Source organism: Felis catus, chromosome D3, assembly GCF_018350175.1.
Source record: "Felis catus isolate Fca126 chromosome D3, F.catus_Fca126_mat1.0, whole genome shotgun sequence".
Lineage (NCBI taxonomy): Eukaryota > Metazoa > Chordata > Mammalia > Carnivora > Felidae > Felis > Felis catus.
The window spans coordinates 76,013,703-76,035,118 of NC_058379.1; the positions used below are offsets into that span (position 1 = coordinate 76,013,703).

A 21,416-nucleotide genomic window follows, 5' to 3' on the forward strand; every position below is an offset into this window, starting at 1 on the left:
AATGAACAGCCCTAGGAATTGTTTTACTTGATATCCATGCTCCAACATCAAGAATGTCTCAGCATATTAATGCACCAAAGCACATCCTGTTCTTGTACTTGGCTAATTATAATTTCAAACAAAACAAGAACTTCTGTAGGGTGAAATATAGCATTATCGGAAAGACTCTGCCTTCAGTAAACAGGGTCGCATCCAAAAGGGCCTGCTGCAATGCTCCTTAATTCAAGTTGAAAGCCCTCATTGGTCACTATGTACAACACTGGGCAGGATAGAAACAGGATACAAAATGAGCAAAAAAATCACAATGCCTATCCTGAAGGAACGTACATGTCTTATTGGCAAAACAGTTCAACACGTTACCAGGGAATATCTTTTATCCTGGGCAGCACCAGGGAATGTTAAGGGTGCAGGTAAGGGACAGAGAAAAAAAATAATGGCCACCCCCACCCTACCCCATATCCCCACTGACACAGGGAATGATAAGTTCTCCTAAAATAAAACACTTCACAAACTTTGGCAAAACATGGAATTGACACCAAGTTTATTGCAGGCTCTCTTTGCCTGGAGCCGCATAGAACAAATTAAATTTTAAAAGCAGAATTTTTTCCCTAAGAAAATGCATTGGCACAGCCTGATCAAGACAAAGAGGATTAAGGAAACCCAACTCATAAAAGGACCAATCTGACCCAAGACTCCCAAGCCAGTAAGGGAAGTAGGCTTTCTGTTGTCAGTCTAAGCAAGAGCATGGGCTCCTTACTCAGAAGGCCTTACTTAGGGTCTAAAGGCCTGGGGTGGCTGATACCCACCTCGACAACTGAGGTACCCTTCATTCTGAGTGTGCTATTCTTGGTGAGTAAGTTAGCTCGATAAATAGCCTGGTCTGGACGCAGTGTCATGCTGCTCAGAATGTCATAGGTGACCAGGAACTTAAGGATTCAGTGAATTGAAAGCTCTCATGTCCAGATGAAGAAACCGAGGCTCAGGAAAGAAAATGATTTGTCCAAACGTAATCTCCTAGCAAGCAACAATTTAAGTAAGCTATCAGTTTTTCTGGGAAGAAAAAGAAAAAGAAAGGTTTTTTTGTTTGTTTGTTCTTTGTTTTTTTTAAATGATAATTTTTTTTAACGTTTATTTATTTTTGAGACAGAGAGAGACAGAGCGTGAATGGGGGAGGGGCAGAGAGAGAGGGAGACACAGAATCGGGAAGCAGGCTCCAGGCTCTGAGCCATCAGCCCAGAGCCCGACGCGGGGCTCGAGCTCACGGACCGCGAGATCGTGACCTAAGCTGAAGTCGGACGCTTAACCGACTGAGCCACCCAGGCACCCCAGGGTTTTTTGTTGTTGTTTTGTTTTTTATATCAATCAGCGTTCTTAACTCTAAATGAAATATTTGAAAGCACGGTCTCCTCATCTTAAGTTAACTCTTTTTTCTTATTATTATAAAAATATTCTTGAGGCATATGGCTGGCTCAGTAGGTAGAGTGTATGACTCTTGATCTCAGGGTTGTGGGTTCGAGCCTCACATTGGGTATAGAGATTACTTAAAAAAAATCTTTAAAAAATATTCTTCGAAAAAATATTAGAAAATAAAGATAAGTAAAAGAATATTTTTTAAAAAACACCTAAAACTTTCACCTGTTCTTCTGAGTGTATACTTGTCCTATACCATGCATACTGTGTGTTTCCTGCTTTTTCTCCACTTAAAAATACACCAAGACATTTCCATGTCATTAAATATTCTTTGATGAGCTCACAGTATGGAAGCACTTAATCAATTCTCTATTGTTTCAAATTTAAGTTTAGGTTCTTTGTCATTATTCATTGCTGTAAACTGTGCTTTGAAGAACATCTTTGTAATTAAATGGTTAAACATCCATGATTATTTCCCTGAATAATCTCCTGAAGGAGATTTTCAAGAGGCATGAAAAAATTCAGTAAGAGGAGTCTTTTTCAAAAGCAGTTAGAAACGTTGACTAGAAGGTCAATGACAAAATTTCTAAATTTTTATTTCCCTAGAAAACTTTAAAAGGCTTTATTTAAAAAGGCAAAAAGATTAGGAGAAAAGCATACATCATCGAGGATGACTTCCTCCACAGAGAGGGAAAGCCTTTTTATGTACTATATTAACATAAATAAATAAGCTACTGTTGTGTGCCACTTAAATTCAGTTAGCGGGGGCACCTGGGTGGCTCAGTCAGTTAAGGGGCCAACTTCAGCTCAGGTCACGATCTCACGTTTCGTGAGTTTGAGCCCCGCGTCGGGCTCTGTGCTGACAGCTCGGAGCCTGGAGCCTGCTTCGGATTCTGGGTCTCCCTCTCTCTCTCTGCCCCTCCCCCCTGCTCATGCTCTGTCTCTCTCTGTCTCTCATAAATAAATAAAGATTAAAAAAAAAAAAAGATAAAATTCAGTTACCTATCTCTTGTTTAGGAGCCAGGAGAATTTCACACATTTAGAGAGAAAGCCCATCCAATCGCTCCTCATTGTTAGTTAATCAAATAAAAAGCACCCAGGACTATCTGGGAAAGACAAACCTTCAATACAATGATGGATAGCTCTTTTCCTTATTCCAAGAGGATGTTTATTGCTTACTCAATCCTACCAAGCTAATAATGCTTCCAATTCACATTAAGTCCAAGAACTCAAAATGAGGAGGATGAACTAACACTCTACCTTGAGGCTACACAAATCCTATAGATCAGTTGTTTTTGTTGAACTTTCTTTTAATCAATATCTCCACTTCTCTAGGAGACATGTGACTAAGCAAATTGAAATATGAACATATAGATTTTCAAAGCAGATACATTAAGGGTAGCTGAAGAAATCACTACAGAATTCCCTATTCCCCATTGCTGTCCCTCTCTTAAGTAAATCTGTATTTGCACAGAAAAATATATTAGTAAATATATTAATCACTATGGGTCTTACGGTCTCTATAACAACTACTCAACTCTGCCATTGTAACACAAAAGCAGCCAGAAAGCATATAAATGAATAAGTTTGGCTGTGTTCCAATAAAACTTTATTTATAAAATAGGCAGCAGCCAGTGGGGCTATAGTTTGCCAACTCTTGCTTTAAGCAACATGTTCTTTATCTAAAATATTTCAGTTGACAACCTTCGTTGTATTCATTTCCTAGGGCTATCATAATAAATTACCATGGTGTCAGTGGCTTAAAGCAACAGAGATTTATTCTTTCACAGTTCTTAAGGCCAGAAGTCTGAACTCAAGGTATCAGCAAGGCTGATTCCCTCTTGTGGTTCTGAGGGAGAATCACTCGATGTCTGTTTCCTTGCTGCTGGCGACTGTTGGCAAGCCTGGTGTTCCCCGGCTTGTAACTACATAACTCCAATCTGCCTCCATCTTCCCACGGCCTTCTCTGTGTGTCTGTATCTCTTTCCCCTTCTCTTCTAAGGACCTGCCATTGGGTTTGGGGCCCCCTGTAATCCAGAGTGATCTCATCTCAAAATCTTCACCTTAATCACACCTGCAAAGACCCGTTTTATGAATAAGGTCACGTTCCAGGTGGACATATCTTTTGGAGGCCACAATTCAGCCCACTACATCCCTTTAGGATATAACCCTGACCACCAAGTAATTCAAGGGTCCACAGAGACGAGCCCGTGGAGCACAATTCAGTGATGCAGACTCAGATGTGTTTCAGGTGCCATTTTTTTCCCCTTTGAAGGTAACAAACCCATACTGTACATGCCCAGCAGCATTATTGGGTGGTGGAAGTTATGTTCTCAAATGACATTTATAAAGCTCTCCAGTATCTATAGACAGTAAACGGATGTGCTTCCAACAATGGATTCAGAAACAAATCAAATATCACCTCCGAAGTCAATAAATTCTAAAGATGTTATAAGTATACAAGAACTCATTCCCATACCCAAGAGATGCTCAGTGCCAGGGATACTGATCTTATGTTAAGTGAATTTTCTGGCCGGGGTGCATGCAACCACATTGAACGTAAAAACGTGTATGGCGAAAATACAAAAGTTGACCAACCTATGACATGAAGTGATAAGTTCAGAAGAAATTCCTGAAATGTTTCAGTAGACACAGTTGTTCAACACTTAAAGATCAATTTAAAACTCATTCTCATCTTGCAGCAGATACCATAGATATATAGATATGGATCTAAACAACTTTAGTCACAAACACCAGTGTGTCTGATTTCACCTCGAGAAACCTTTGTGACCTAATCAGCAAACAAAGCCTATTGGGAACTAAGGTGGAAATTTAGTTGGAGATATTTTTCTCAGAAATAGAAACTATCATTAACAAAGCATAGAGATAGTAAAGGAGGGTGATTGAGTGACTTGAAAGAGAGAAAAGTCAGAGTTAAACAGAAAATCAGAAACTGAACACATAGATTTGTTTTGTCCTTTTGGAAGCATTACATCCTTCAAAATGGAACGTTTACAGTACAAGAAAGTTTTCTGCCTTAAAGGACATTAAGATCAGAATGACTACTTCGAGCCTCATTCTTAGGAGACAAAATTACACGGAATGTGAAGGCTTCCAAAAGGAAATGGCCCAAATGGTTTTTCCTGTAGGAAGCCAAATGTTCCCAGATTGGAGACATTCCTCCCCAGTCCTCCAACTTGGATGTCCAAGACCAGGAAATGCCCCACCAGCTCCAGGGAACACACATGGCCAGTCTATTTTCACTCTCTGATCCAGCCCTAACTAAGGATGAGTATTTTCCATGTGACGGATATAGCAAACACTAAAGCAGGGAGAAATAATGATGGAAGGGGTAAGTTCAGTAAGTCCTTGGTATAAAAGGGAGAGGGTTGGGTTGACCTGGATATTCTCTAAAGAAAAGAATCATGAACTGCCAATCAGGGACAAGGGACCAGAGAACTTTGTCATTCTCTTTCACCTCTGTAATTCCCTATGTTCCCTATGCTGCATGCCTAGACTATTTCCCCATTGTGAATAGAGTTAACCCTCTGGAAGCCCCTTTAAATGGCCCCAGCATGCTGCTTCAGGGTAGTTCTCCACATGTGCTTTCCTTCTGACCACACCGACCTTCCTCACATGTTCATTCCCAACAGTCCCTCTCCTACTCAGCTCCCAGCTTGGGGATGTCCTCATCTACCCAACACCAACTCTAAGACCTTACATTGTTTTTGAACCAGAGATTGATGTTGCAATTTGGGACATGACTGAGCAAGCCCACAGCACCCCAAGACCCAGCCCATGTAAGGACAGAATTATCCAAATAAGCCTAGATTCTGGGATCTAGCAGCCTGGCCTCCTTGGCTGCTAAGTTGGGGACACACAGAGAAAGCCCAAAGGATGGGGTGCCTGGGTGGCTCAGTAGGTTAAGGGTCTGACTGTTGATTTCAGCTCCAGTCTTGGTCTTGATCTCACAGTTTGTTAGCCCCTAGTCAGTATCTTTGCTGACAGCACAGAACTTGCTTGGGATTCTCTCTCCTCCCCCTCTCTGCCCCTCCCCCACTTGCACAAAAGCATGTTCTCCCTCTCTCTCTCTCTCTCTCTCTCTCTCTCTCTCTCAAAATAAATAAATAAATAAATGTGAAGAAGAAGAAGAAGAAGAAGAAGAAGCTCAAAGGATAATACAGGCAGCAGCACTGTAACAAAGAAAGAATAAATAATAAAGAAAGAAAAACAGACTTAATCTCTCTGGGAAGGAAGAAAGTGGCCACAGAAAAGGAGGCAGGAAGCTAGAGCAGGCAGATAGATTCCCAGCTGTCTCATAGAAAAATGGCCTCTTTAGAAATCTCTTCATGATTTTGCATTCCCAAAAGTGTTCAAGTGAGGCAAGTCGACTTCTATTGTTAAACCACTGAGACATGAGAGTTAATTTATTACCAAAACATAACCTACCTCACCCAAATTAATACAGTACCTTACTTAGACTTCACACTTTCAAAAACAGATATCACCAGAAAATGGTATCCAAAGAGAAATTGCCCCAACGGAACCCCCTGTACTCAGCTACAGATCCTAGCTCCTCCAAAAAGGCTTGCATTTCCCACCCTAGTCTTTTCTTCCAAAGTAAATAGCTCTGAGGAGTCAGCACACACTACTTAATTTCAGAATGAGGCTCACTGGAAAGTAGAGACAGTTTCCATGAGTAGATACATTCAGAAATCCCTTTAGATATCCTGTTACAGCTTTTCTCTCACATCTACACCTGGAAGGATAGATACCAGCATATTACACTACAATGGTTATCACTGCATGGTGATATTTTGGTGCCTTTTTGTAATTGTCTACACTTTCTCCAATAAACATTTAGTTTGGCGATCTGGGAAGAAGATTTTTGATTATTTGGTTTCTTTTCCCTCCACACCAAAAGACACAATATTCCATTCAGGGTACAATTAGAAACATCCCTCGGGGGATATTAAAGCCTTACTTACGACTAAGTCCTATCCATAAGTGACCGTGTGACTAGAAGCACTGGGACCCAGAATGAGGTGTCTTTATTCATTAGCTAAAATGCTCAATGAAACAATAGATGCTAAACAGGAAAAACCAACAGGCCCACTCACTTTTATAGCCATACACAGGAATATCAGTCTCCACAGAGAGTTCCAAATAACCCATTTGGGCTGACTACCAATGATGCCCCATTAATACTCCACAGTGTTTCTTGTAGGGACCCCACAGAACAGGACCCAGCAGCTCCATAAACCATGACTAATGGTACTTTGAGACCTGGCTCAAAGCGAGGAGTGAGGAGGAAAATGCAACCCCAGTATAATTCCTTTCCTCCATCTAGAAACAGGATGTCGAGTGGCTGAGGGATGATACTTTCCAGGTGAACGGGCACTAAAAGTATGGCTTCTCAGGCGGACAACTAGAGGATACTAACATTAGAAGGAATTTCAGGGGCTCAGAGGAGTGAACGGACTTCTACTGAGTCACACAGCTGGTCAATGACAGATGCAAGACTTCCGCCTAAGTCCTTCCTCACTCTTACTCTGGGCTGGGCCCCTTTGCATGACTATGCAAAATAAATAAATAAATAAATAAATAAATAAATAAATAAATAAAGCACAGGGACTTCAGAAGCAAAGTGCCTTCCTACATCCCTGTGATCCCTGTGGGCAGCCATCTCCTCCATCCCTCACCGCAGTCGCCCTATGTGCCTTTCCTGTGTGCACTTCTGTGCTGTACTTTGCTTTCTGACTTCTCTAATCAAAAGGCAGTGGCTTAGATTTGAAATAACCACTGTTCTGCTGTAATTAGTAATTAACTTGTCAGCTTCCAACAGCAACAATAAAAATATAATGGGGTCCACTGAAAATTAAAATCAAAAAAGTGTTTAAAAAGCAAAAGCAAAGTAGGTTTAAAGGAACTATATCACTTGGTAAGTCAGGTCATTGGAGCTAATTCTAACTCCTCCTAATAAATGAAAAGGTAATAGTGGGGTAATATGTTGCCTGAAAGGCATCTTTCTGAAAGAAAGAAATTTACATCTTACCATCGAGTTTCCACAGCAGATATGCTTAAACTGGGGTTCACTAAGAGACCAACTGTTCCAGTTTGCAAGGGACTGTCCCGATTTTAGCACAGGAACTTCTAAGCCCTGGAAAATAATTGCTCACCCTACATAGAATTCAAGAGGTCCGTGAATCTGAATGGGAAACAAATTACATCTCTAATTTGATTAACCTCCAATTAAAATTAACAAATTTCATTCAATTATGAAAGTAGGCAACAAATCATAGTAATATTAGCAATACCTGAGGTCCGGTTACCAACAGAAATCTCAGATATTTTCATTTCATATTAACTTTCAGCGGGTATCTTAAAATATCATGTGTTCATCACAACTTTGAAATAAATAGGTATTAAAGTCACCACTAAGTCTTATTTAATTCATTAATCTAAGAAATACATACTGCTGTATCAAAAATTTTGTTTTTACTACTCGGATAGTCTGATAGTCACATGCCATGTAACTGTATTTTTAAAATTATGAGACAAGGTCGGTAGGCTTCACTAGACAGACAGAGAGATCCAGCAGCACAAAAATGGTTAAGAACTGTAGAGGCACCACGCAGAATCTGAGAGTAACTTTCTAGTAGTGGAATTTATGGAATGATGTACCAGGCAGTATACAAAAGACTTTAAAACATTATCTCATTTTCCTCTCAACCATCTTGTAAAGTGGTTACTAACTCCCACGGTCATGCTGATGAAGTCCATATACTTGGCCATCAGGCAAGACCTGGGACTAGAATCTCTGAGACCTCCTGATTCTCAGCACAAGACACACCCACGGGGCAAATCTGGGGACAAAGAGTTCCTATTTAGCAGCACACAAAATTGGAAGGCGGCTTCCTGCTCTCACCGTCTTAGAGATTGGATTTACTTATAAATTAGCATATTTATTTATAAGGGTCTCAGTCCCACCTAACTGAGCATAGTGGTTGTGTTTTTTCTAAATCCCACTCCCTCCCTAGGATATGAGGGAAATTCACTAATGTCTGGAGCATTTTCCAGTCATCTCCTAGATACTTTCTAGTCTCTGTTACCTATATCAGAGTCTGTGTGACCCACTGAATTCCTTCTGAGAATGGATTTGAGTCAGATGTCTCTTAGTAAAGTGAATTCCATCAACGTGACGTTATTACATTTCAGAATGGCTTGAACCCTGGTCCCTTAGGACCTTCTTCTTAGTCCCTTCAAAGCTTTGGCAGCACAGAGATGACACTGATAGCTTATAATCTCTATGAGTTCCATAAATAGAGGTTAACAAACTGCCTTCAAAGATAGAAAATAAAAAGGAGGGCTAATCTGTAAAGGAGACCCCTTCTTCTCATGTCATCAGAACCTGTGAAAGGAGGATCCACGTTTCATCCTATTGAGAAATTAATTTCATTTCAACAACTGTGTTTTAGCCTACAAGTGTCAATATCTTACTACTAGGAAGTCTTTATTATTCCACAGAAATGGGAGACAGTAGCCTTCTGAAGGGCTGGAGGCCTTTCTAAAACCCCTCTCCCTGCCCTGCAAGCAGCGGCAGTGACAGGTCCTGACACGTCATCAGATCAAATGGAACCTATGTGAGCTCACGAGATCAAGCTCCTAGATCCACACTGCTGCTGATCCCCAGGCTGCCACAATCCCATGGTCTGAGACATTTTAGAGACCCTTATTGACAAGATGAGTGTTCATCCCCACAGCCCAGGACAGGAGGGGTTTTATGACTCTTCTCATAGCATAATTATTAAGAGAGCTGCATCTCCCTCTCAAAAATGTCATGATGTGGACAATATATATAATAAGATCACCCTACTTATTGATCATCTGGTCTAGCTGCTTCTTTTCATATAGGAGGAAACTCAAACCCAGGTAAGTGAATGACTGATAGAAGCTCACAAAGTAAAGTGTTGACATCAACTTGCCTCTCCCAAACTCTTCACCTAGGCCTGTGTTAGGATCTCCATTTATCAGTGTCCTCATGGTTCTACACCCTTTGCTAACATTACTGTGCTTTTCCATATCTAGAGGCCAGAGTTTTCTGTTTTTCTTATTGAAGTATAATTTACATGTAACAAAGTACACAAATATTACATGTTTGATTCCATCACTTTTGAGCACCCAAGGCAGCATATAAAATATTTCAATCAATCCTGAAATTTCCATTTATTCCCTTCCAGTCAATTCTCCCAACCCAGAGGCAAACACATCTTGATTTCTATCCCCATAGATTACTTTCCCCATTTTTAGACTGCATATAAAAGGGATCCTACAGCTTACAGCTCTAGAAGGAGGAAAGGAAGAGTAAATTTTAAATGCACTCAGCCAGAGCCTTGTCTATAACAAAGGTCCACCTTCCAGGGAAAGATTTTGCCAGAACCGTGTACCAGCTGAAGGAAGAGAATTCTTCCCACCCCAGCCCCCTACAGCCTTCATGTTTCACATAAGAGGGGAAAATGCAATCAAAGGGGTCAGAGCTTCAAAAAAATAGATTGAAAATGCTGCATCCAGGGAGGGGAGGCAGGGGCCAGAGGAAGAAAGGAATACCACTGAAGAAACACTTGTGAAGGTCACAGCCTTGAGACACAGGCCCACTAAAAGGTTGAGATTTAGACTAGAAAATGATCCTCCTTCCCCTACCTTACCACCACACCAGGAGAATAGCAGTACAATGACAGTGGCTTGCAGCTAAAAGACCTGCAAAGCAGACTCTCACTGAGGAGGGGTATTTAGGGAAGCCCCAAGTCAAGAGGACACAAAAGCAAAGACACTAGAAGAAACTGAATCTTCTGGTACCTGGAATTATGGCAAATATTAAACCCAGCCCAAATCTTAGATTAACATAAATCTAAAGGCCTATTGACTTCAGTTCCTAGTACCCAAAACAATATGCATGGCTTTCAAGAAAAAGTTACAAAGCAAGCAAAAATGAAAAAGAAACAAAGTCTGAACAAACCATCATTAGAACAGGCTCAGATGTGACAGAGATGCCAAAGCATCAGACAGGGAAACTTATTTTCTATTTTTTTATTTAAAAAATTTTTGTTAATGTTTATTTATTTTTGAGAGAGAGAGAGAGAGCATGAGCAGGGGAGGGGCAGAGAGAGAGGGAAACACAGAACCCAAAGCAGGCTCCAGGCTCTGAGCTGTCAGCACAGAGCCTGACGCGTGGGGCATGAACCCATGGACTGTGAGATCGTGACCTTAGCCAAAGTCAGATGTTCAACTGACTGAGCCACCCAGGTGCCCCAGACAGGGAATTTTAAATAACAGTGATGATTATGTTAAGAACTCTAATGGAAAAGAAGACAACATTCAAGAACAAATGGCTAATGGGTAGAGATGGAAGCAAAAGAAAGAATCTAAAGGATATGCCAGAAATCAAAAACATTAACAAAAATAAAGAATGTTTTGATGGGCTCATCAGTAAACCGGACACAGCCAAGGAAAGAATCCATGAGCTTGAAGATACGTCAATGGAAACTTCCAAAACCAAAATACAAAGAGAAAAAAGAATGGGGGAAGAAAATAACACAAAACCCAGAAATTCCAAGAACTGTAGGACAGTATCAAAAGGTGCAACATATGCATAATTGGAAGAAGAATATCAGGAGAAGAGAGAATGAAGAAATATCTGAAGTAATAATGGCCATGAACTTTCCAAAATCAATGTCACCAAGCCACAGATCCAGATGCTCAGGATTACTAATTATTGGTCTACTTTTTCTATCAACTGAGAGGGTGTAAAATCACCAACTATGAGTGTAGCTCTGTCTATTTCTCCCTTTAGGAAGATTGGTTTTGTGTCATAATATTGAACTTCTCTTATTAGATGTAGGCACATTGGGGAATATTAAATCTTGATGAATTGATCCCTTTATCATTAGAATATATCTTTATCTCCGGTAAATCTCTTGCTTTGAAGTGACTTTTTATGATATTAAGCTACACCAACTTTCTTATGCTTAGAATGTGGATGGTATATGTTTTTCCACCCTTTTACTTTTGATCTGTTTGTGCCTTTATATTTAAAAGCTGTTATATATGTTATTTATATGAAATTACAAAAGAGGGAGAGAGAGAGAGAGAGAGGAGTTTTATTCAGCCTGACAACCACTGCCTTTTATGTGGGGTATTCATATAATTTGCATTTAATGCATATATATGCATCTATTTCAGTTCTCCATCTTGGTATTTATCCTCTTTTTGTTTCTTCTTTTCTTTGTTTTCTATTCCTCCCTTCCAGGCTTCAAGTTAATCAAGTATTTTTAGTAATTCATTTTACATCCCCTACTGTCTTCTTAGCCATATTTCTTACTACTATTTTTTTTAGTAGTTGCCCTAGAAACTGTAATATGTATCTATAACTTATCAAGGTCTAATTTCAAATAATATTAATATAGCTTCATTAACATTGTAAGATTAAAACAGTATAACCCAGTTGTTCCTTCTCCTAACCTGTGTGCTTATTCTCATATATCTTACTTCAACATGTTTAATTACCCCAGAATATATTGTTATTGTTTCATGTTAAGCAGTCCATATTCTTTTAAGGAAATGTAAACACACATACAGACATATATATAGGTGTGTCTACCTATTGAATAATTTTGAAAAGATATTTTATATTTATCCGGATAATTCTCTTTTCTGGTGGCCTTCAATTGTCTTGGAGATCTAGGGTTCCATTTGGCATCATTTTTTCCTTTAGCCTGGAGGACTTCTTCTGGAATTTATTTTAGTACAGATCTGAAGATTTTTTTAAATGTTTATTTATTTATTTTGAGAGAGAGAGAGAGAGAGAGAGAGAGAGAGAGAGAGAGAGAATGAGCAGAGGAGGGGCAGAGAGAGAGAGGGAGAGAGAATCCCAAGCAGGCTTCGTGCTGTCAGCACAGAGTCCCCAGTGAGGGCTTGATCCTACAAGCCGTGAGATCAAGAGTTGGAGGTTTAATGGACTGAGCCACCCACGTGCCCCTTGCTGAAGATTAATTCTCTCAGTCTTAGAGTATCTGAAAATGTCTTTATCTTACCTTAATTTTTGGAGGATATTGTCACTAGATAACAGGATTCTAGATGGACAGCTTTTGTATTATCTTTTAGTAGTTTAAAGTCCTTCTTTTATTGTTTTCTATAGTTTAAGATTATTATTATTTTTTATCTCTGGTTTCCAGCAGCTTGACTCCCATGCGCCTAGAAGTGGTTTCCTTTGAATTGGAGTCCTTCAAGATTCTTTGATCTGTAGGTTAATATCTTTTAACAATTGTTTAAAATTCTTGGCCCTTATTTCTTCAACTATTTCATCTGTCCCATTTTCTCTCTCTTCTCCTTCTGTTTTTCCGATTACACATGTAATGGAGCATTTGTTTGTGTGTGTTCTTGCACTGATCTAAGATCTGTTCTGTTCTCTTTTTTGTTGTTTAAGCCACTCAGCTTGGGGCACTTTGTTCTGGCAGCCCTCGAAAACTAATGGAGTATATACTATCTCCATGTACTTAGGGAAGCCCACTATAAAGCATTCATGGGTTGGTTCAAACCTGATTTGTGGCTGGAGTTCCTTAAGATACTAACTGCTCATGCCAACCTACATGTGGCCACTAGAAGCTCATCAAAAGAGTTCAACAGACAGCAAATATGCACCAGAAAAGATGCTCACCATCACCAGTCATTAGCAAAATGCAAATTAAAGCATGAAATGCCACTGCATACTCTTTTACATGACTAAAATAAAAAGACTGACACCATCAAGTGTTGGTGGGAACATGGAGAAAGTGGTACTCTCATACACATTTGGAAAATGATTTGATGGTTTCTTTACTTTTTAAAAATTTTGTAATGTCTATGTATTTTTGAGGGGGGAGGGGCAGAGAGAGAGGGAGACACGGAATCCGAAGCAGGCTCCAGGCTCCGAGCTTTCAGGACAGAGCCCCACACAGGGCTTGAACTCACGGACCTGAGCCAAAGTTGGACACTTAACCAACTGAGCCACCCGGGTGCCCCAATGGTTTCTTTCAAAGTTAAACATATATCTGCTCTGTGATATAGTTATTGCACTCCTTGGTATTTACCCAAGAAAGCTATGTCCATATAAAAACGTATGCACAAATGCTTAGAGCAGCTCTATTTGTAGCAGCCAAAATCTGGAAATAATCAAAATGCCCATTAGCAGATGAATTGATACAAATTGTGGTAGAGCCACACAACGGAATACTATTCCACAAGAAAAAGAAATGAACTACTGATACACTCGGGAATGTAAATGAATCTTTTTTTTTTTTAATTTTTTTTTTCAACGTTTATTTATTTTTGGGACAGAGAGAGACAGAGCATGAACGGGGGAGGGGCAGAGAGAGAGGGAGACACAGAATCGGAAACAGGCTCCAGGCTCCGAGCCATCAGCCCAGAGCCTGACGCGGGGCTCAAACTCACGGACCGTGAGATCGTGACCTGGCTGAAGTCGGACGCTTAACCGACTGCGCCACCCAGGTGCCCCGGGAATGTAAATGAATCTTAACATAATTATGCTGAGTGAAAAGAGCCAAGCCTAAGAGAGTCAACACTACATGGTTCCATTTATATAAAATTCTTGAAAATACAAACTAATCTACGGTGACAAAAAAGCAGATCATCGGTTGCCTGAGGATGAGGGTAGTGGTGGGAGAGGGTTGAGGAGAAGGAAGGATTACAGAGGGGAGACAAGGAAATTTTCAGAGGTAGTATGTTCATTATTTTGATTGTGGCGATAGTTTCATGGATGTATAATGATGTCAAAATGTATCCAATTTTACACTTTAAGTATTTGAAATGTATTGTATGTCAATTATAGATCCATAAAACACTTAGTTTTTTTTAAGTTATCTGAAGTTCAGCTGACTTCTTATCCCTGCCTCTGGCATCTTCTTCTCCCTCCCACTACTCTGTTCTTCCCATCCAGAAATAGCTTATTTATTTAATTAGCTTAATACTTCTGGGTTGTATTTCCTTCAAGTTCCTTTCTGTCCTCCGTTCTCTGAGGGTTTCTTTTTAATTCTGGCAAAATATACATAACATAGAATTTACCATTTTGTTCAGTCTTAAGTGTACTATTCAGGGGCATTAAGTGCGTCCACATTGTTGGCCAGCCAGCACCATCATCCGTCTCCAAAATGTCTTCATCTCCCCAAACTGAAACTCTGTACCCGTGAAACAATAACCCCCTCCTCTCCTTCTCCCCAGCCTCTGACAACCGCCGCTCTACGTACTGACTCTGAATTTTACTACTCCGTACACCTCGTGCAAGCAGAATCAATGATATATATTCTTCTGTAACTAGCTTATTTCACTTGCCATAATGTCTTCAAAGTTCATCCAGGTCGTCATGTGTCAGAATTTCCTTTCTTTTTAAGGCTGAATATTTCACTATATGTAGTAGACACCACATTTTGTTTATCTATTCATCCCTCCGTGGACACTTGGGTTGCCATGGTGTCTGATGAGGTTTTTTTGATGTTTATTTATTTTTAAGAGAGAGAGACAGAGACAGAGTGTGAGCGGGGGAGGGGCAGGGAGAGAGGGAGACACAGAATCTGAAGCAGGCTCCAGGCTCTGAGCTATCAGCACAGAGCCTGACGCGGGGTTCGAACTCATGAACTGTGAGATCATGACCTGAGCCAAAGTTGGATGCTTAACCAACTGAGCCACCCAGGCACCCGTGATGAGTTTTTAAAATTATGATTTTGTAGCTTATATGGCTTATTCTCTTATTTTTAGGGGGGAACAATGGTCTCTTGTACCTTCCTATCCCCCAACCAGAATTAGAATTCCTCTATATGTTCAGTGATTATCCCACTTATCTGACACAAAATCCTAGAATTGAGGAAAGGATATACCCCAATTCTATCAAACAAAGGATAATAAGTCATTTTGAAAACCATAAATCATAAAGCTTCATATATGTAAATGTATCTATGTTTTTCAACATCTGAGACAAGAAAAGAGTGACATAAACAGGACACGGCTATGACTGGACAGATACTAAAATCCACATGCTTTGACTCTTAGTCTGGTGTTTCCCTGCCACACAGTGTTTTCTCTATATCGGAAAATACAACATCAAATTGAGAGATGTAACATCATAAATTGGTCAATTTTCCTGCAAATTAATAAATACATTTAAAAGAGTTCCGATAAAAATTCCAACCAGACTTTGGGAACAGAAGGCAGAGAGCAAGCAAAAACAACAACAACAATAACAGCAACAACAACAACATGAACAAGTTAACTTGACAAAATGTCTATTGAGTTCAGCCTAAAAAATAGCTACCCAAAAATAACCAAAAAAATCATTGAAAAGCAATTAATAATGAATTACAAGCCTTGGAGGATGTGAAAACATATAAAAGAGTTACGATAATTAAAAGTGTATTATTAGTGAATAAGTAGACAAAAAAGTCAATATATTCTGTTCTGGAACAGAAATTCTGAAAGCAGATTCCAGAACTCAGTGTATGACGATAATGACATTTTAAACTAGTGATTAAATAAATGGTGCAGAAAAATATGGAAGTACTTGGGAATGAACAGTAGGAAAGCTAAAGTCACGGCCGTTCAGGTGTCCATATCAGAAGGGAGGTGATGAAGGTGGTGGTTTTTAACAAAATCTCCCATGTGCTCCTTCCATTATATTTGTTGTTTGTTTCACTTACCAGTGAAACGTTTGGACTAACCAACCGCCTTGCAAAAAGTCACTTAACCAAAGCGAGCAACATTTTTTACAGGCAAATTTTAAAGAATTGGGATTTCTTTTATATTACTGCAGTGGAGAAGCCTGGGGACTATTCTTCAGATGGTTCCAAGGCTGGGCTATTATTTACAGATACTCAGTGAACATGAATTGAATCCTTCCTGTGAGCCGAGCAGCACTGAGGATACAAAAGCGCACAGAGTTCAATCCTACCTTCAAAATCCCATTTAACCGATCAGTGAGTCAACACACTGTCTCCAATGTACATTATCTCCTCACTTACTGTTTGTTACGATTTAGGTATAATAGGGGCACGAAAAAATACCACGTACAAATATGAAGCACAGGAAAAGTTATTCGATACAGCTTTTGTTTATTAGATCACTGAAGAGAAATTAAACAGGATTATTAGATTCTGATGCCCATGTCTGAGGACGCTCACTCCAGCAAATTTGCTGAACAAGATGGATCTTCCAGGTTCTCCCCTTCACACCACAAAGCAGTCACAGCTGGATGCTTTATCATCGCTCTACCCTCTCCCCGAACAAATCTGACAAGCTGATCGCATTAGGCCGTGACATACAAAATATGGCATAATTGTAGACTGTAATCATCATGATGATAGCTGACTTGATAAGAGAGGTCAAATCCCATTTTTATATCCTGAATTTCTAAAATATTGTTTCGTCAAAAAAATCAATTTCTCATTTTTCTAGCGTTAACTTGAAAAGGGTATAATTGATCAAGCCTAAATCCCTTACATCACCCAGGACTCTGTGAAAGGCTCATACCCAACAAGCCACTTGAGTTAGGGACAGGCACACAGCAGTTGTCCTCGGCATCTAACACCCATGGGCCTGAGCAGCTTCAAAGCAAGAACACGTTTTACATCCTTTGGTTAAGACTGTGGGGAAAACACAGGCTCGTGGAATATAGATGCTCAGCTGGCTCATTTGGGTTTTGTGGTCCAATTTGTGGATGAGATATTTATAAAATCCGGTGATTACAATGCCGTCTCATTAACATTCGTTAAGTGAAAAGCACAAAGTACAGGATGGGAACTCCAGTCTGAGGGGAGAGGGAAGAAGAAGATGAATAGGGAGAGATGGGTTTTCCTACCTCAGCACTGGCAAAAAGAGACGGCCAGAGGGAGAGGGTCCTTTCCTTTAAGTCAGACTTTCTCCTTACTGAAGGAAAAAGGGAAGGCCAGAAAGGAGAGTAGCTTTTCCGCTTGTCAGTTGTGTTTGATCCCTAAGCGAACCAAAACCAAGGCAAGCCCAAGTGGACTTCCCCATGAATCTGAACTCTCCCTTCCTTGTATGATTTGCTAAGGAGACACCTTCTCCATGATGTCTGCCTAGACTAAACTTACCCTACGAGATGTTTGCATGCTCAGTGAGACTGTATGGACCAGACTGAATTCAGTGTTTTCAGCACAAAGTTGCTGTTGTCGCCTTGTGACTGGTCCCTGCCTCTGTCCCTATGGGGAGGCAATGTGACTTCCAGAAGAGAGCCAAGGCTACACAGTCAGGAGAGCCTGGACTTCAGTCCCAGGTCTGGCATATACTTGTTGTGAAACCTCTGATAACACCCACTCGGCGAGGATGTTACTACAGTGAGGGGTGTCAGAGCAAGGGTTACATGAATTATACAATATCTGTCTAATGAGTAGGTAGTCAATAAATGGTAGCTACAATTATGATGATTTTACTGATATCACTGACTTTTCTTTGCTGGTCAATCTCAAATCCACGTGTGGCTTAAATAATGCATTCCACACAGAACCAGCAATACAATTATTCACTCAGTAGACACTCAGTAAATACCAGCTAAACATATGAATGATGCTGTGCCCAGAGGGGGAGAATTTGAAAGTTGGGCTCTATCTTCAATGATTAATCAAATTCAGTGATGATGGCTATGGTATGCTCAACAACTTTACTTGAGGACTGTGCACAAATTTCAGAAGGGTCTCCTTTGTCAATTACAGATTAACCTAGATCTCTGAGATTCTTCCCTCCAAAGACCTTACCCCACCCTGCTCCTCCTCTCACACACACATGCACATACAGAGAAAGAGAAAGAGACAGAGACAGAGAGAGTGAGAGTGACAGAGAGAGAGAGAGAAAGCAGGGATTATTCCTATAGTGCTTAGAATCACTGACATAGAGCCAGAAATTCCAAATGAGGACACAGAGACCCAGAGGCAGAGGCTGTCACACAGTCAACAGAAAAACCGCAATCCACGTTTGTAGCTTTTACCCACATGTATGTGTTTAGGGACATAGGGCAGAGGACAATCAGCTGCAAAGCACTGCTTCTGTGACTTTAATCCGACCCTGCCTTTTGTCCCTTTCAATGTGCAAAGCAGAGCTGCATGCATAATTAACCCTCTGCAGGCTGAGATTGTTGGAGCTGTTCCCGGTGAGAACTAAATCTGTTCCCTTCCTGAGGGCCACACACAGGTTAAGGGATGGAAGTCAGAGGAGGATTTCCTAACCCTACTACCTGAGAACAATCAAAGGGGCTGCCCTCTAAGCTTCTAGACTCCTCAGACCATGGGGCTGGACTTTAGTAAGCAGGCACCCCTGGAAGGCTTGGCGGTGGAGTGAACTGAGCACCGCTGATGCAGTGGTTTGGGGGCCTTAAGGTTTCAAAGCTCTGCTTCCAAACCTCCCTGTTTATGACGGATCAGTTCTTATATAGGATAGATTGTAACATACAGAGTCACATTTTCTTTAAAGGTAGGACGACAAAATCCCCCATCCTACTCATTAAAATCTAGGGAAGAAGTCTGGAGAAGATATTTTGTGTTCACTCTTCAACATTAGACACTTAACAGTCTTGGTCTGCCAGCTGATGGTTCCCTCCTCATAGCTGGAATATCCTTCAACCCCCTGTTCTATCTCCCAAACACACACTCTCTTTGCGCCTAGGTTTCCCTCTCAATTCTGCTTCATCAGCGTAAGTAGAAGCAGCAACTTGGAAGACATTCAAACTCCCTCCCACCCAAAGTCTACCTCCTGTACCTAACTGCAACTTGTCCCCAGAACAGCTGCTATAGAGATCTACCTTGGCGTTAAAGTAATTCTTCAAGAAGGAGGGCATAAGGAGCACCATAAACATTGAGGCACCCATTACTTTACCAACCTCCTAGCAAAGGTCCTGAGAAGAGTAGGAGCAAAACTGGAAAGTCTAGAAGGGTGGAGAGCTCAGTGTACATGGTAAGAAATGGATCAGCATGTTAAGAGAATGGCAGACCCACGGGGAGCACCAAAGTTAGAGAGGGGAGTTAAGTAGCCAGCAGTTCTGGAGTAGAATGAAAACGAGAGCCTCACAATAGAAAATGCAAAGAAGTGAAATGAAGCTTGGTCAATATTCATTCACTCATCTATCCATCCATCCATTCATTCATTCATTCAATGTAGATTCCTTGATATATCAGGCACTGTTCTGGGCACTGCCCAGTATAATAAAAAAAGTCATGGCCTTTGATGTCAGCCAGGTCTGTGTTGAGGGACTAGCTCAGCCTATTACATATAGGTACTTAAATCAATGAGCATTGGTTTTCTCCTGTTTTGCCAGGGGATTAACTGAGATAATTGCACACAACACAGTCCCTGCAAAGTCATCAATCTTCCCATCCTCCCCTTGCCCTTGCTCTACAATTCAACTAACGTTGACTCTTTTTTCCATCCTGGAAGTCCTAGCTGTTGCAGACAATGACCCTACCCAAAACACTCAGTTTCAGAAAGGCACTGAACTCCCTGGGCCCTGGGCTTCAAGCAAGTATTCATCTGCAGAGCTGTTTTATCTCCAGAATCTCAGCAGGGCAAGGTCTGCAGCCATGCTTGATGGTGAATACTATTTTTCCTTGAAAACAATGAACCACTGCACAAATGAGCTGACAGTCTCTGGGGAGACCTCACAAACCAGACAGTGTCATGAACCAACCAGTGGGAGATGAAAACGTATCAACACGGTTTACCAAGTAATGGTTCCAGGCTTATTTCAAAAGGAGAAAGGACTGGTCCAAAGAACTCATAAATTAAATCCTCAGGTCATCACCATGAGGCTGGGGCTGTCATCATGTATGGCTCCTAAAGCCAGGGCTGTAAGAAACCACTGCATGGTATAAAGTCAAAAGGAACAACATGGCAAACATAACGCCTAAGCAGCTGGGGCCCCTGCTGTCCTGACACTTGCACGCAATGAGGACACCCACACTCTCAGCCCAACTTATGTGTAGTTCTAGATGGAATACAGAATGAACTGTAGCATTCCCATTTAATGGTAAGGAGTCTGGCTACTGACAGCTCACATACAGTTGGATTTATCCAGTTTAAGGGACCTCGTTCATTCATTGGACAAGTATTTACAGAGCACCTACAATGCACCAGACATCGTTACAGATGCTGGGGAAACAAGTATGACTAACACATGGGCCTGAACTCCTGCATCTCACACTTCAGTGAAGAGAGATAGACAATAAACAAATAAACAAGGATGGAAAGAAAAAAAGGAAAAGAAGGACAGGAGAAAGGCAGGCAGTTTGTTCTTTGCATTTATCGCCACCTAAAATTAAAAGCTGGGGTCATGTGTTAGAGTGACTAAGTGACCTGAATGACAAGGAGCCAGCCATGCAAAGATCTGATAGCATATGTTGCTGCCTCATATTTCATAGAATCATGTACTTTTCTTATTGGAAAAGACCTCAGTTATCAAACCCAATACTCTCAATTTATGAAACTGAAGCTCAGGGAAGTAACATGATGTTTTCACACACACTGGAAATGAATCAGGGTTCTCCACACGGGGACTGCCCTGTTTATTTGTTGGAAGGTCTAAAGAGACACATGATAATTACCCAACAGATAGGGATTGAGCTAGTATTCTTTTTTTTTTTTTTTTTTTTTGAGCACTGTGATAGCCGTTCCCCAGAAATGCAATTCTCCACAGAGAAATGAGAAGCACACAAATGAGGTAAGCAGAGATCCATCCTGTGCTGACTGGAGGGCCCGGGCATTTGGTTCAAAATAGCAAGGAGAAGGGATTCACCCCAGGAGGCTGCCTGGAGGAGGTGAAGTGTGAAGTGTAGGACAATCCAAACAGGGGAAACACACTGGAAAAGGTGCAGGAAAAAAGAGGATGGGGAGGAGATGAGTTTAAGCAAACGAATGAGTAGGTAGAAGAGGGGTGGGACCTCAAAAGCAAGATAAAGGATTTA

The 21,416-nt window shown here is 40.8% G+C and overlaps 1 long non-coding RNA gene across 3 annotated transcripts in view; it reads right to left on the bottom strand.

Moving 5' to 3' along the window:
• The window catches only part of LOC111557339, a 243,063-nt gene that overhangs the window by 201,452 nt on the left and 20,195 nt on the right, over positions 1 to 21,416 (bottom strand). The gene's annotated exons all lie outside the window — the stretch shown is intronic.